Below are 17,078 nucleotides of genomic sequence, written 5' to 3'. Positions count from 1 at the left end.
ATGGGTGGGCCACAAATTTGGCTCTTGCCTTTTGGCAGCTAACCAGAGAGTGTTAAGTTAAACATTCACAATGTCCATAAGGTAAAAACAAAGCAATTGCTCTGGAGAGGTAAAAGCATTCTTTGCATTAAGGTCAGACAGATTTCTCTCAAGAAATTTTCATAAAAGACATGGTGTATTATAATGAATGTCCCATAATACCCTTATAAAAGATGAAACCGTTTCAGAGGACTGTTTCTTACAATGATCCTTAATATCCAGCCTGATGGCAAATGAGCAAACAGCAATCTAGTAAAAGCAGCTGTGGGAGGCTAGGTGCTCAGCTGGCTGCTGCTGTGACTGGATTTAAGAATATATGAGTATGAAAAGGGAATGACTGCATGTGCATCGAGCAAGGCTCCCTGACTCTCCCCCTCATGCCTTCAATGACTATGAGGAGTGGTAAGGGCCAGACTGTACTGCCTCGCAAATACCTGGAGACCTGCTCTCTATGCAGCCCGCTGAAATCAGACCCACACCTTAACAGCAAACCCAACTAGGGGTAGAAGCCCACAAGAAGAGTGCCTGAACAGACAGGCATCTCACCTTGGAGGGAGTGTCTACAGGCAGGGCCAAGATTTTCTTCAGAAAACAGTTTTTGTGTTTTGTTTGTTTGATTTTGAAAACATCCAACATACAGACATTGGGTCAATCAGGACTTAATTCTATTCCATACAGCATGATTGCAATAGCTTAACCTCAACAATCCTTTTTTTGCGGTACGCGGGCCTCTCACTGTTGTGGCCTCTCCCGTTGTGGAGCACAGGCTCCGACGCGCAGGCTCAGCGGCCATGGCTCACGGGCCCAGCTGCTCCGTGGCATGTGGGATCTTCCCGGACCAGGGCACGAACCCGTGTCCCATGCATCGGCAGGCGGACTCTTAACCTCTGCGCCACCAGGGAAGCCCTAACCTCAATAATTCTAAAGCAGATGGAACCAGACTGGCCTTTGGGCAAACCACCTTGGCCAAGAAAATGGATGCTAAACGTCATATCGGAAGACTTGAAATTTAGACTCCATTATGTTAACTCATTGGTTATATGATCATAAACAAACTACTTCATTTCTTTAAGAAACAGTTTCCTTTTCTGTAAAGTGAAAGTATTAATACATGGCCTTTACCAACCGGTATTTGTCAGTATTTAATGAAGAAACGTAAGTAACTAATACTTAAAAAAAATATAAAAGTAGTATTTCCAGATATCTACTGGGTCATCAGGAAATTTATATCCTGATAACTGGTAACTGTAGTGATTCACACTGAACAAATGTTTATTGAGTGTTTCCTATGTGCTAGGGGCTAGAAAATCAGAATGGGGATAAGATAGTCATAGTTCCTACCTTCACTGAGCTTAAGCCTATTATGCTATATAATGAATACATAATGAATATACACATCTCTTTTAGTCAATAAACACCTATTGAGTACCTAATATTAGGTGTCATGGGAGATACAAAGATGTGTAAGGTAGCTTACACTCAAAGAAGAAGCCCATAAGCCACAAATAAAATGAATGGGAATTCAAAAGAGGGAAATGGATGGAGAGCTCGGATCAGGAAAGACTTCAAGGAGAAAGTGGCATAAAAGTGGGCTCTTGAAAGCCAGGTAGAGTTGCACGTGTAGAAGGGCATTAAGAAGGCAGAGAGGCAAGGAAAGTGCCTTTAAGTGTGTAGTCCAGTTTGTCTGGAATGAAGTGGGAGTAGGGATGTAGGTGAAGGCTGGAGGAGGATTATCAGAAGCTAAGTGTTGATAGACTGATTTCCAAGTGTAAAGTGTAGAACTTATACTGGAGAAAATGTGGAGCCATTAATGGCTTTGTCAGTGCTTTAGGAAGATTAATGATTCAGGCATAGTATACAGGATTAACTGGTAGGGAGAGAAATTGGAGGTAGAGATCAACTAGATTTTCATTGAAAGTAAAGGTAGGAGGACATGACCTAAACCAGGCGAAATGGTAGTAGGAGAGAGGCAAGGAGGAAAAGATATTATAGACAGAGTATCAATAAGGGATCAGAGGAGGGTAGATAAGAGAGAAGAATTAAGAAACGGTCTGGAAGCTTTCGTTGGAGTGACTGGAAGAACAGTGATCCCATCATTAATGGAGTAAGGGAAAAGGAGATGGAAGGGGACCTAGCACAAGACCCAGGAGCCATTTGGAACCATCCTAGGGTTATATCCTTTCCATATAGTGAGCACTGTGCTTAGCATACCTGAGGTACAATAAATGTTTGTCAGATGAATGAACCTTTTTAAAAAGGGAGTCAGAAAATACAGATTAGGAAAAAAGGGAAATAAGGCATTTTAAGATTTTTGTTTTGTCTGTAACATCCCCATTTTTGCTTTGGCTTTGTGTCTTGTCTGTTTTTTCTCTGTTGATTAGTAGTAAATTCCTTCAGAAGTAAGAGACCTATGTATCTGGTCCTGGTGGATGGTAAGGAATATTGGGGAGACAATGACCTCCTCATAGTTCTATTTGTAAAATCCTACAAAATACAGTATAGTCATTTTCACAATGTTGATTCTTCCAATCCAAGAACATAGTATATCTCCCCATCTGTTTGAATGAAATTAGAACACTCCCTAACATCATACACAAAAATAAACTCAAAATGGGTTGATTAAAGACCAAAATGTAAGGCCAGACACAATCAAACTCTTAGAGGAAAACATAGGCAGAACACTCTATGACATAAATCACAGCAAGATCCTTTTTGACCCACCTCCTAGAGAAATGGAAATAAAAACAAAAATAAACAAATGGGGCCTAATGAAACTTAAAAGCTTTTGCACAGCAAAGGAAACCATAAATAAGACGAAAAGACAACCCTCAGAATGGGAGAAAATATTTGCAAATGAAGCAACTGACAAAGCATTAATCTCCAAAATATACAAGCAGCCTATGCAGCTCAATATCAAAAAAACAAACAACCCAATCCAAAAATGGGCAGAAGACCTAAATAGACATTTCTCCAAAGAAGATATACAGATTGCCAACAAACAAATGAAAAGATGCTCAACATCACTAATCATTAGAGAAATGCAAGTCATAACTACAATGAGGTATCACCTCACACCAGTCAGCATGGCCATCATCAAAATATCTAGAAACAATAAATGCTGGAGAGGGTGTGGAGAAAAGGGAACCCTCTTGCACTGTTGGTGGGAATGTAAATTGATACAGCCACTATAGAGAACAGTATGGAGGTTCCTTAAAAAACTAAAAATAGAACTACCATACGACCCAGCAATCCCACTACTGGGCATATACCCTAAGAAAACCATAATTCAAAAAGAGTCATGTACCACAATGTTCATTGCAGCACTAGTTACAACAGCCAGGACATGGAAGCAACCTAAGTGTCCATCAACAGATGAATGGATAAAGATGTGGCACATATATACAATGGAATATTACTCAGCCATAAAAAGAAACGAAATTGAGTTATTTGCAGTGAGGTGGATGGACCTAGAGCCTGTCATACAGAGTGAAGTAAGTCAGAAAGAGAAAAACAAATACCGTATGCTAACACATATATATGGAATCTAAAAAAAAAAAACATGGTTCTGATGAACCTGGGGCAGGACAGTAATAAAGACACAGAGGTAGAGAATGGACTTGAGGGCACAGGGAGGGGGAAGGGTAAGCTGGGACGAAGTGAGAGAGTAGCACTGACATATATACACTACCAAATATAAAACCAATAGCTAGTGGGAAGCAGCTGCATGGCACAGGGAGATCAGCTCGGGGCTCTGCAACCACCTAGAGGGGTGGGATAGGGAGGGTGGGAGGGAGACACAAGAGGGAGGGGATATGGCAATATACGTATGCATACAGCTGATTCAATTTGTTATACAGCAGAAACTAACACAACACTGTAAAGCAATTATACTCCAATAAAGATGTTAAAAAAATATATAGTATAGTTTTATATTTTGGAGCCAGGAGGCTTTGAGTTCAGGATCTGACTTTGCCACTTGCTATCTGTGTGACTCTGGACAAGTTATTCATCCTCTTTCCTAGCCTCATTTTCTTCATCTGTAAAAGGAGGTAATAATAAAACCTGTCTCTCAAGAGTTGCTTTGTGAATTAAAAACACAAGTGAAAAGACTCAGCACATTGTCTGGTAGATAGCAAGCTCTCAAAAAAAAAATTGTTTCCTGCCCTGTTCTCTATATATTTGCGGTGGTAATAATGGATCTTAAAGATTTCTTGAAAATAAAGCATCTGTTTGTCTCTTTATATAAAGCCACAAAGTCACCAAGGATAGATCTAGCCAGGGCATGACTCTGCACTCTTGTACTTTACCTTTGGCATAAGCAGAGTGAATGCTAACTCCCGAGAAAAGCAGTCTCTCAACCTGAGTGAAGCGTGCTGTTAATGTGTTGTCAGCATACACAAACCTTGTGGTTACAGGGTTTAGTTTATTATATCTTCCAACTTCTGTAGCTAAATGAAGTGAACACTGAATTCATAGTATAGAACACTTCCCAAATATTTAATTTTAACAAAAGGAAGAGACTATTTTTCATATTAATCTTAAAATCCTTAAAATGCATACTACTTGAATATTTCTGTTTGATATAAAAACAGGGAAATTAAATAAAAATTAATTTAAAGGGAAAGTTTATAATTCAATAGGAACCATTCTGATTTCCTGCTGATATAAGTAAGGCAAGAAGCTGCAGGTTCAGTAGAAAAAACACTAGGCTGGGAGTCAGTAGACTTGGGATTCAGTTCAGATCTGCAATCAACCAGTTGTTTGACTCTGGAGAAGACATTTTAAACTTCTGGGTCTCAGCTTCATCATCTGTAAAGTGAGGTTTGGACTAGATAAATAGCGGTTCTAGCCAGGGATGCACGTTTGAATCATCTATGGAGATTTTAAAGAACACACATGATCTATCTCTGGGGGGAGGGTCTGGGCACCTGTATTTTTAAGATGTTTCCAAGTGATTCTATGATTTCTAAAAGACTCCTCTAGCTCTAGGGTTGTACAATTCTAAGCTCTAATCTTTGCAAATTTAAAAATCTTCCCTTGTGGGAAGTAGCCGCATAGTACAGGGAGATCAGCTCAGTGCTTTGTGTCCACCTAGAGGGGTGGGATAGGGAGGGTGGGAGGGAGACCGCAAGAGGGAGGAGATATGGAGATGTATGTATATGTATCGCTGATTCACTTTGTTATACAGCAGAAACTAACACACCATTGTAAAGCAATTATACTCCAATAAAGATGTTAAATACAATACAATAAAATAAACATCTTCCCTTCCTATTTAAAGTCTTACTGGAACAAAGTCATGCTCATTTCTTTATATATTCTTTATGGCTGCTTTTGAGCTATAAGAGCTGAGTAGCCTGCAAAGTCTAATATATTTACTGTTTGCCCTCTTAGAGAAAAACTTTGCCAATCCCTGTTTTAGACCACTATAATGTAACCTACTGTAAATGTCTAGGCTGAATTAATTTTAAGAGCTTTTAGAGATCTAATAAAGCATTGGAGCTATTTGTTAAAATATCTTAAAGGCAGTTTCCAAGTAGATTAACCTTTAACTAGAGGTGTTACTGCTGATTCAGTTGGAATTTTTGATGAGCAAATACTTAAAAATACTAATTACAGTGGATATAAGAATTGCCTACATTAGAGATGCATAAATATTCATAAGATCAAAAATATACATGAAGTTTTTAATTAACAAGCATTTCATAAGGTATGCATCAATTCTCATAACTTCTGGGAAAATATGCCTGTTGTGGTTAAAACCACAGTAGTGAGCCAGATAAGTTTTACTGTAAAGCCCCAAAGAAAACACTATCCCAGAACTGTGACTTTTATTCATTTTTTTCCCCCTAATTATTCAGAAAGCGTTCCTTAAAAAAGAAAAAAAAAAAGGAACAGCTTCATTCAGTTATGTTTTTAAACACTACAAAGGGCAAAGTGCAGCTATTTACTCATTTTAAGTGAAGATTATAACAGTTAGTAGTTTTGAAATGCAGTTCCCCTTTCCCCTCCTCACTCCCTTCAGTTTTTGTTTTAAATTGTATCAAACTGCAAACGCTCACAGATGTGGTCTGTGCTCCTCTAACTAGATACATGGCTATGTGCCAGCAGGTATTGACAGACAAAAGCAAACAAACACACCCACACACCGAAAATCAAACATAGGCTAATAATCCCAGTGCATCTTCCTAGAGCTTCAATTTCACTAATTTTTGGGGAAAAGAGCTAAGCAATTTAATCTTAAATATTGATATTTTTATATCTTAAATACTTAAAACGTTTAAATCAGTAACTTACAACATCTTAATTAACATAAAGATGGACATAATGTAGCATAAAATGCAAAATCAGCACAGATTTTTAAAATAAGAAATTTCCAGAGAACTTTTGCACCTGAGAAAGGCGATTTTCTATCCTTGTGGTTACAGGGTTTAGTTTATTACATCTTCCAACTTCTGTAGCTAAATGAAGTAAACACTGAATTCATAGTATAGAACACTTCCCAAATATTTAATTTTAACAAAAGGAAGAGACTATTTTTCATATTAACCTTAAAAACCTTAAAATGCATACTACTTGAATATTTAGGATTCTTAGGAACCAGATTCCCTAAAAATTAATAAAGACATGAGCAAAACCTTATGCTTTAGCAGCTTAAATGTGTATAGGAGCAAGACAATTATTGAAGCAAATTTATTCATTTGGTCAAAATACATTTACTCGTGTTTTCTGTGTGCCAATTTTGCCTACAATAATGACTAGAAATTGAACCTAATATTATATAATGAAAATATAGACATCATCCCTGAACTTTCTATTTTCTTCATACCGCCTCTCCAATTGATAAGTCCTATTGATTCTACAGCCAAAATGTTCTGAACCTGTCCAATGGTTTTCATCTTTACTTCCATCACAGTCAAGACCATCAACATTTCTTATCTTGATATAGCCTAACAGGTCTCCTTACTTCTACTATTGACCCCTCCAGTAAATTGTTCATACAGCTGTCAGAGTAATTGTTTAAAAATTTGTCAGGTCACACCTGTCCTGTTTAAAACCCTCTGGTAGCACACTATTACACTCAGAAAAAAAGGTGAATGCCCTGCCCTAGCTGCTTACAAACACTCTGCATGATCACATGGCCCCAGCCACCGCTCCAATCTCATTTCCATCACTCTTCCCCTTGCCCACTAAGCTCAAGCCACTCCAATTTTCTTTTTATTCTTCAAACACACCATGCTTTTTTTCTCCTGAGGTCTGGGGTACTAGCTGTGCCTGAACCTTCTAGTGGTTGGCTCCATGTGTTGGGTAGATTTCAGTTAAAATGTCACTTATTCACAGAGATCTCCCATGATCAGTCAAAATAAGAGGCCCCCAGTCACTCTCTTGTCCTCTAATTTCAATTCCTTGCATAGCACTTGTGGCTGTCTGACAGTTTTCTTTTTCATTTATTTGTTTCTTGATTAACACTCCCCCTCCCCAGGCCAAAAATGTAAGCTCCATGAGCATAGAGAATAAAGGACCTTGTCTGCCTAAACTTGTTTACCACCTTGGCCCCCTGGGCCTAAAACAAAACTTGTCGGGCAGACAATAAATAATAATTGAAGAATAAATGAATGAATAATGGAGTATGGATCTTCACATGATATATATCATGTTCTGCAGAGAAATTTTTACCTTTATAGAGTCTTAGAAGTGTAAAGGCCTTTACTATCCCTTCTAGTCTAACTTCCTACTCTATGCAGGAATTTTTCATTTCTGCTCTCAGGGAAAAATGTGCAGGAGCCTGACTTACAACTAGCTGTGTAATACTGGAGCAGAAACAGATAAATCAATGCAACAGTACAAAAACAAATCCATGCATTTTAGAAATTTTAAATATGATGATGAAGACATTAAAAATCAATGGGAGAAATTTATGGATTATTCCATTTTCAATGAACACTATGTTCTATAGCAGTGCTGTCCAGTAGGACTTTCCGTGATGATGGAAATAAATGTTCTTTATCTGCAATGTCCAATATAGTAGCCACTAGCCACATGTGGCTATTGAGCACTTGAAAATGGCTAGTGAGACTGAGGGACTGATTTTATTTATTTTAATTAATTTAAACTTAAATTGAAATAGCTACATGTGGATGGTGGCTACTATTTTGGACAGCATAGTTCCATAGGATTTCATAGGTATTTCTGGAAAGAAAAAAGATTATATGGTTAAGTAAGTTAGGGAAATGCTGCATCCTAAAACTCTGTATTGTTGCTTGTTGCACAAGCATATTAGAGGCTACGAGAGGTTCTGCAATAAAGAAAATTAACTTTTCTTGGTCTGATTTTTTTCCCAACTCATTTGACCAATGAAATCCTTTTTGTGTTTGTTTTGGTATATTATCTATTAACACCTTATTGTCTGTGCAGTGAAGTTTGGGATATGCTAACTGGGTAATTTAATAAATGGCACTGGAACAAGTTGTTAATCATTCGATTAAAAAATGAAGTTAGATCCCTACTTCAGACCTCATATCGAATTACATTGCAGATGGAGTGAAATTTAAATGTTAAAAAGTGAAACAAAAATATTAAAAGAAAATAGAGCTTAAAAACACTTATACAACTGGTCAATAAACACATGAAAAGATACTCAACACCTTACTAGTAATCAAAGAAATGTAAGTTGAAGTAACATTTCATTTTTTACCTGTCAAATTAGCAAGCATGTAGAAAACTGATAATAACCAGCATTGCTGAGTAACTATGGGAAAATGGGCATTCTTATTGTTAACAGAAATGTAAACAAATGCAAGCTTTTTGAAGGATAATTTGCCATTATATTTTAATATTTAAGAAATGTCTATAGGTAGGTATTACACTTTCAGAAATTTATCTGAAGGGAAACATTAGGATATGTGCAAAAATTTAACAGGGATGTTTACCACAGCAATATTTATAACAGGAAAATTGGAAAGTTTAAAAGAGGACTGGTAAATTTAAATAATAGGATTTCCATTCAATGGAATACTTTGCAGCCATTAAAAAATGAAGTTATAGAAATAAATTTATTGACACAGAAATATGTTCACAATATGTTATGGAAAGAAAGGTTATATAAAAATCTGTACACAAATATACACAAAAATAGTCAAGAATGATAGCCATCTAAAGTTATATACAGTTTTCTTTAAGAATGGAATTTTAATACATTTAAACTTTTTTCTTCTTTTGATATTGACTGCTTAATTTTTTCCCCTTTCTTTTTATAATGAGCACATACCAGTAAGTACAGCTATTTTCATTCAAGAAAAAAAAAAAATGTACCACCTCCCACTCTTACACTGACCTAAAAATGTCTGTTTCTTCAACTCACAGGTCTCACTTTCGTCCTCTGGAAAAAAAACAGTAAATCTAATCTCTCTTCTACAAAACTTCGAACACAAAGATTTAAATATAATCTGATGTTCATTAAGATTAGATTACGTCCAACTTCTAATGAATGATTCCCTTTGCAATTTCACAAAAAGAATCACATCCAAGACCAAATGTGCTTTTCATGGCAGCATAAGCAGAAAAATTTTCAGGAAGGAAGTTGAAGCCTTATTTTTTGGTTTCAATTTCCCCTAATTAAACGTTTCCTTTTAATGCTAGGCTAAACCATCCAGAGATTTGTATAAAGTGGCATGTTAAAAATTACCATCAAGATTTTACATCCCTGTTGAAGACAAAGATTATATTTTACTCAACCGTGCTATCTTCAGTGCGTGAAAACACAAAATTGTTATAAACATAGGAAGATTTCTCAATTTTATAAATTATTTATAAATTTGAACAATATTACTCTAACATGAATATTTTACAAATAGAGGAATTCAGCTCTCAAAGCAGAAAAACCATTTGGTATGATGATGATGCCTGGTAACTCTACAGCCATAAATTCCATTTGGCCCTACCTTGGGCCAGGGAGATAGACTAAGTAACCTTTTAGAATTTCTTCTAGCACTGAGGCTCTGCATTTATTGTTCTGTTACTTATTAGGCATGGCTATCAATGGCTAAGGGGTCATTGACCAGAAAAAGTACTTTATTCTTAGTCTACCATTTCTACTTCAAAGGTTCCATCTATAACTGTGTCACTATTTTTTTCCTTTACTTGGTGTAAACACCAGCCTTTTTTTTTTTGCGGTATGCGGGCCTCTCACTGTTGTGGCCTCTCCTGCTGTGGAGCGCAGGCTCCGGACGCACAGGCTCAGCGGCCATGGCTCACGGGCCCAGCAGCTCCGCGGCATGTGGGATCTTCCCGGTCCGGGGCACGAACCCGTGTCCCCTGAATCGGCAGGCGGACTCTCAACCACTGCGCCACCAGGGAAGCCCCACCAGCCTTTTCTTAAAATGATTTTGTTTTGCTTAAATTTTCTGAGAAATGACTTAACACAATTGCAAAATCTGAAGTGACTAGGGCTGTAAATAGTGTTTGGGGAGGACACTAGATTTAATGAGAGGTCTAAGATATTTTACAAAAGAGTAGACAGAATTTTATTTAGTATATAGCTAATATATCCTAGCTGATAAGATGTGGTCAAGCTAAAGTTATATAATCTGCCTGGTTTCGCAAATAATCACTGTGTTTAGCCCACAGTAGCTATACACAAGCATTTTGTCTGAAAGAGTATAAAAAAGCCATCATCTTTTATTTTTTGTCTTCTAGATTTCAAAGCCTGGTAAGTTATTTTTTTCATAGATAGTTAAGAGGTAAATTGTTATTACAAACTCCTATTTAATGGATTTCAAAAATGTGCTTGGTGTATAGCAGGTGCTCAGTAAATATTTAATGAACAAATGGAAGAAACAATGAATTTCTGTTTTACTGTACTGTGCTGACAGGAAAACAGTGTCTGATGGGACCCAATTATGACATAGAATTCTCTTAGCAATTTGTCTTTAAATGTTAATTAATATGAATACTTGTGAGTCATCTGACCAGGTCTGAACTATATATTATTAAGTAGGACTAAACATTTCCAGCAACTATATATTTTAGCTGCTAATATAAAGTGCCAAGTTGCTGCAACAAACAGTAGTGGGAAAATTACGGCCAGCTAAGGCCAGATATCCACACCCTATTGTTTTGAAGGAATTTAACCTATCACACTACTCTGAGAGAGCATTTATTTATTTTTTGGCCCTCAGGGAAGGAAGGCCTAGAACGATTTTTAAACCTACAATATAGATGCTCAAAAATAATAACTGTAACCAGGACAATTTTTTTCAGTATCATGACTGTGTTCTAGTACTTTTATAACAGATGAATGTGCAAAAGTGTAGTCATCTAATTGGAAGCCAGAGAAAGGAACTTCCAGAGATTTTCTGTAAGTAATAAAAATGCTTAAAATCTCTCATATGTGTCAAGTATTCTCTCTGCTTTAAGATAGACCTATTCCCCCCCTTCCCTAAAAAAGGAGACAGACAGATGAAATTCAAAGTCTACATAAACTTGACTTTCTATCTGTATTGAACCATATCATTACCCAAACGGTCTCCAGTAGGTAGATGGACAAAGTGAATATAAGCTAGTCATGCTGAAGAAGGTAGACTCTCAGAGAATCTGGTTCAGAAAAGTTAAGTTACTTTACTCATTTGGATTAGTAATACTTGGACCTCAAATTCAATTTTTTGAATAATATGGTTAAAAAAGCACATTATTTGGAGAGTACCTGGGATTTGAGCAGTAAGTTTTATATAGTCTGGCAATGGTCAGTTTCCAAAGAGATGGGTTACCTGGGCCTTGAGGACTTCCTTTTTGTTTACTAATGCATTTTACTCATCCAAGAGGTTTAAGGAATTGGCAAGGAGAGGAGTCTGGACCTTAAACAGTCAGAAATTTAGGACTTACAGATGTAGATGGAATTTAACCAAGGAAGGCCTTAGCAATATCTAGAAACGTAGATAGGTGGTAAAGCCATTGCTTATCATAAGTTCTAACATTATAATTTATAACATAAAAGAATGGGCTAGCCTCTTGACAACGTAAACTGCTAACTGATCTCTACACAGGTGTGCGTGTCCTTGTTGAAAGGTATGTAATTCAGTCCAATCTTTTTCTTTAGATTGGTCACCCTGGGAAAATAAAGGAACTCAGCAGACTCTTTGGAGATCGCTTTATGATAAAATTTATTTTTAAAAAACTTTAATTATTTATTGGTCTAGTCTCTTCATTCCTATCCTTTGATGATCTAACCTATACATTACTGCTACATTATTTTTCAAACAGAACTCTAGTTTCATTATTCTCCAAATTTTTAAACATTTCTCCATCATCTACCAAAATTAAGTACAAACTACAGCACGGCATTAAATTATTTCCATTAAAATAGCCGCAACCTTTCCCAATTTATTTCCTTGTACTTCTCCCACATACACAGCCACAAGCTCAATTCTCCTGCAGGCCCAAATTATTAGGCAACAGTGGAGTCGTAGTGGTTACTGCAACTAAGGTACAGGAAAAAGAGAAGAGCCAGCTCCCCACTCCCACTCCAACTGAGAGGTTAAGAAGTGAACACTGCTCAAGTACTCTTCCGAAACACAGACTTGATCTGTCATGCTCTTGCTTAAAACCATTACAGTAAGCTTTTTATAAATCTAGAATCCATGGGCCAGGAGGTGGCTAGAATTAAGGGTTCCATGAACTTGGATTGGGGAAAAAAATTGCATCTTTTCAATAAACTCTAGCTGAAATTTAGCATTTTCTTCACTAAGTGTAGGCAATAATCCTCAGTGGTATTAACAGTCCCTATGTCTTTGTCACCATTAGAAATATATTTTCATATCACATTAAAGTTGTTCCAATTACCTCAAAATATAATTTATACTCATCACTATTTTGAAATTACATAATTAGACCTGCTGCCAGATGTTATTTAATGTGTAAGGAAGCACATATATAACTACATCACACATTTGTTTTAATATTTTTAAAACTTTCAATAAAAATAATTTCATTTACATTTCTATGTATTTTACTTTATACATTTAAAAACATTATTCTGAGATAAGGTCCACAGGCCAGGCTGCCAAAGTGGTCCATGACATAAAAGAGGTTATTTTATTTTTACCTTTGTTATTTATACCTATTAATTGTTTATAGTATATAATCTAAACGCTTTAGCATGGAATTCAAGGCTCCTCATTAACTGTTCACACCCACTTTATCATCTTTATCTCTGTCCCACCCCTACTTTTCATACTAAACTCTAGTCATACCAGACAATAGTGACTCTCTCTTATCTGGTGGCAGATAGGTTTTTGAATTAACCCTAGTTAATAGACAGTAGCCATGCACTGGCCTGGGCTTTGCCTTACCCAGGCCTTCTCTGCCTGCCAGGTGAATTCTTTTAAAGGTCTGTTTTCCCTAATACTACGAGGTCCTAATAGGGCTGAATCTTTAATCTTTCTCATACCTAACGTAAATGATCAATGAAACGAATATAAAAGACAGATTCTAAATTGGCAAGGCACTGTGTGTAGTAATAATCTCTAGGGGAGTGAAGTTAGCCTCTGAATCTCATAAATTCGCCTAGCTCTGATCTTTTTGGGGATAGAAATGAGGAGGCCCTTGAGCTCTAAGGCTGGATCCCCAGCTGATAAATCTTGGATGGAGGGGAAAGGCAGGGGAAAGAGAGCAGTAACTGAGGTGGATCTGATTAAGACTGAAGGATGGAAATGTGCTGAAGGGAAAGGCAGGAGTGACGACTTCTCCCATTTCCCAGAGCAGTTATTCAAAACTATCATCACTCTGACCAAGCGTCCCATTCCATCTCTAACTCTCTCTCATCAAATGACTCCCATCTTAATGTTACAGAGTCAACTCTATCAACCTTCTGCCTTCCCCTACTTCCCATCCTTTCCTTTGCTCTAGTTTAGTGGTTCTCAACCCACAGCATCAGTCACCTCAGGAGTTTTTAAAAATGAAACACTGATTCCCGAGTTTGTTTAATTGGCCTCAGATGGAGCAACTGCATTGGTTTTATTTTTAAAAAGCTTCCCAGGTGACTCTAATGTGCATACAAGATTGAGTTCCACTAGTGTTCTTGGTTCTGTAAATTAGCTATTCTCATCCATAAATTGTCTACTTCTCGGTTCCATGCTACACTTTTATGCCTAAGAGTTTCCCATCTTAAAAGAACACACTGTTGCGGCCCACACACTTGCCCCTCATCTCATCACTTTACAACGATGTTTCTTTAAAGGGTAGCCTACACCTGTATGGTTTTTACCAGCTATGTTCTATGACTTTTTACTCTTCCAGCCAGTACTGGCATATGATTTTGTACTCGTCATTCCCTCTGCTTCTATCTCCTCTCATATTTCTTTGACCAGCTTCTGCTCACTAGCCTTTTAACACAAATTGAGTGACCCAAAGGTCACCTTGGAAAGGGTTTCCTCAAGTCCTTCTATACAATCAGGTTCAGAGTATCCTGTGTTGTTTTTTTTTTTCTATTATAAATTTACTACCACTGCGGATTCTCTCATCGTCTCGACATAACAGAGCGCTTCAGAAAGCTGAGCCTGTTTCATTTGCTTCTGACTTTCTGGAGTCTAACTCCTGGAAACCACTCAGTGAAAAAACTGAGTAATGAATGGAAAGAAAGGCTAGGAAACGGAGGTCTGGGGCGGGGAAATGAGGGGGAGGGCGTGTGTGTGGAAACGGGGTGGGGAGGGCTAACGGGGTGGAGCTGAGAACCCTGCGCCAAAACTGGGGAGGGGGCAAGGATACCCTAGATCTGCGTGGGCGGTAAAGCGGTCCCCGGCCCAGACACACCGACCAGCAAACCCAAGTGGGGAGCAGGCTTCTTACCTGCCTCGGACCTCACCACCCCAACCAGCCTTCAGGCGGCTCTCTATTGGCCGGAAAACGAAAGCTACGGTCGCAAACCCTGAGTTTTCTACCCCAACATTGCGACATTCCTCTTTAGTAGAGAGAGAATCTAAGGCAGAGTTCCCAGCTCTGCCGTAAGGTGAGGAAGAAAAGTTTGGGCGGGGCCGCCCGGGACGGATGAAATGGGGCGTGTCCGCGCAAGCGCATGCGGTACTCTCGGGCGGCGTCACGTGCGGGGGCGGGGGCGGGGCCGGGCGGCCGGGCCAGCTTCGGCCGGCGGTAGGGGGCGTGGGAGGTAAGTCCGCGCCTGCTCGTCTGCAGCCGAGGAGTCGCGCGGGGCGGGGCCTTGTGCGCGGGGTCGGGGGCGCGCGGGCCGGAGCGGACGGGGTCGGGGCGGCGGTTGGCTGTGGCTGCTGGGAGTCCAGCCAGGACGCCGAGAGGCGGCGGAGGAGGCACCGGCGGCACCGGCATAGGGGGCGACAGCGGTTGAGGCGGCGGTCCAACGCGTGCTCTCTGGGCGGGTGCGGCGGGGGATGTGCCTGCCCAGGCCGGGCGGAGTCTCTCTGACAGGGCGGGGGATGCGCGGCGGCCGCTCGCCCGGACCCTAAGGCAGCTGGGCCCACCCTCCCAAAACCCTCCGACCCTCGGTGGTCTCGGCCTCTGCTGTCTCCTCCGGCCTGACCCTGCGGCTGAGGCTGGCAGGCGGCTTCCGCCGAAGAGGAGGGGGCTGCGGTGGCCACAGCGGCGGAGCCCGAGGTAAGACCCGCCCAAGCCGCCCAGCGGCCCTGCGGCCCGGCCCGGCCCACGTCTCAGTCTCTCTCTTTAGCTTTTGCGGGGCCGCTCCGCCCCGCCCCGGCGGAGACGCCCCGCGAGCGGGTCTGCCCCGCAGCCTCCCTGACACCCGATCGCTGCCCCGGGTCCCCCGTAGACCCCACCCATCGTATCTTCCATTGACCAGACACCATTCCGGCCCTCCAACCTTTCTAGGGGTTCTGTCACGGGCCCCCCACCCCAGCACACCGTACTGGAACCTCCTTCAGACTCTCTTAGGACGCTTAATGGGGCCTCGAGATTCTGTCACGTCCTCCCGTGAGCTGACCCGGGTTTGTCACTGTTCCTCAGACCCAGTTACTGCCACCCCCTAACCCCTTGCTACCCCCAGTTCCAGGGCAGATCCATCGTGCCCACCTCTCTTCTCTCCTCCCCCGCCCAGCTCGCTCACCGCCTAGCCGACTAGCTCTTCCCCTACCCAACTCGGCTTTCAGATAGTCTGCTTCGTGATGCTCTTACCTCCCAAGAGATCTGGTGTCAGTCAGCCCCTCTTTAGACACCATCAACAGCGGCCTCTCCCCCCAACTCCTACTGTAGCCTCTCCCCCAGACCTCTTGTCCTTAGGCAGACCTGATTATCTTTCTCCCCGCTCGTGATCCTTTCTTTGGTTGGAAGGGCTTTGCCATGAAATCCTGAAGGGGTGTTTGCGTAGCCTAGTGTGTTCCCTCCGGTGGGGCTTAAGGGGACCAACTGACACCCTTGTTTGGAGGGTTTAGTCTGGTGGCTATAGAGGAAGAAGGAAGAGCATGGAAACCCCGGGCAGGGGGTGTGTGCTGTTGTAAGGTCTCACAGCCTGCTTCTCATCTTGTCTCTTCTGTAGAACCTGTGAGGTAGTCCAGATCGTGACATTTTAGGGACATCTGTAAGGATCAAAGCACATAACACTAATGAATATAACTGTGTCTCCATGTGGTATCATTTGCTTCACTTTCCTAGATTTTTACAAATCTTTTGCACTGTTTTTGAAGGATACCAGGGTGCTTTTTTTTTTGGATTTGCTGTTTGCGAATTTGCTGGAAAAGTAAGATTTGTAGCTTTCCTTAATCCCTGAAGACTTTAATGTCAGTTTAATAATAAAATTCTTCTACCTGGTGCTACTGTCTTGCTTTTCCAAGGAGCAAGTACAATTATCATGCAGTGTTCACCGATGTCATTACCAACAGCCTTCTCAATAGTAAAATATTGAATAAAATGTAGTTTGTTGAACTACTTAGCTGTCAAGAAGGAAAGGTAATTTTACACCAGATGATCAGTGCATAATTTTAACATTGGTATAGGGATGAAGTATAGAGAGGTTTTTGTAGTCAGTACTTTAAAATTTTTATTTTGTGTGTGTGGAACTGAGG

At 40.1% G+C, this 17,078-nt stretch overlaps 1 protein-coding gene across 2 annotated transcripts in view; it reads right to left on the bottom strand.

The window, feature by feature from the left end:
• The window catches only part of SENP8 (SUMO peptidase family member, NEDD8 specific), a 40,904-nt gene extending 25,980 nt beyond the window's left edge, over positions 1–14,924 (bottom strand). For both annotated transcript variants that reach the window (XR_014296292.1, XM_082647369.1), the window contains exon 1: positions 14,881–14,924. The gene's annotated coding sequence lies outside the window, so the exon portion shown is untranslated. The remainder of the gene's footprint in view (positions 1–14,880) is intronic.
• Between the last annotated feature and the right edge of the window lie 2,154 nt (positions 14,925–17,078).

This window comes from Grampus griseus (assembly GCF_964374135.1).
Source record: "Grampus griseus genome assembly, chromosome: 2".
Lineage (NCBI taxonomy): Eukaryota > Metazoa > Chordata > Mammalia > Artiodactyla > Delphinidae > Grampus > Grampus griseus.
The sequence above is the reverse complement of the archived record's forward strand: the minus strand, read 5'-3'. Positions and strand labels throughout refer to the sequence as shown.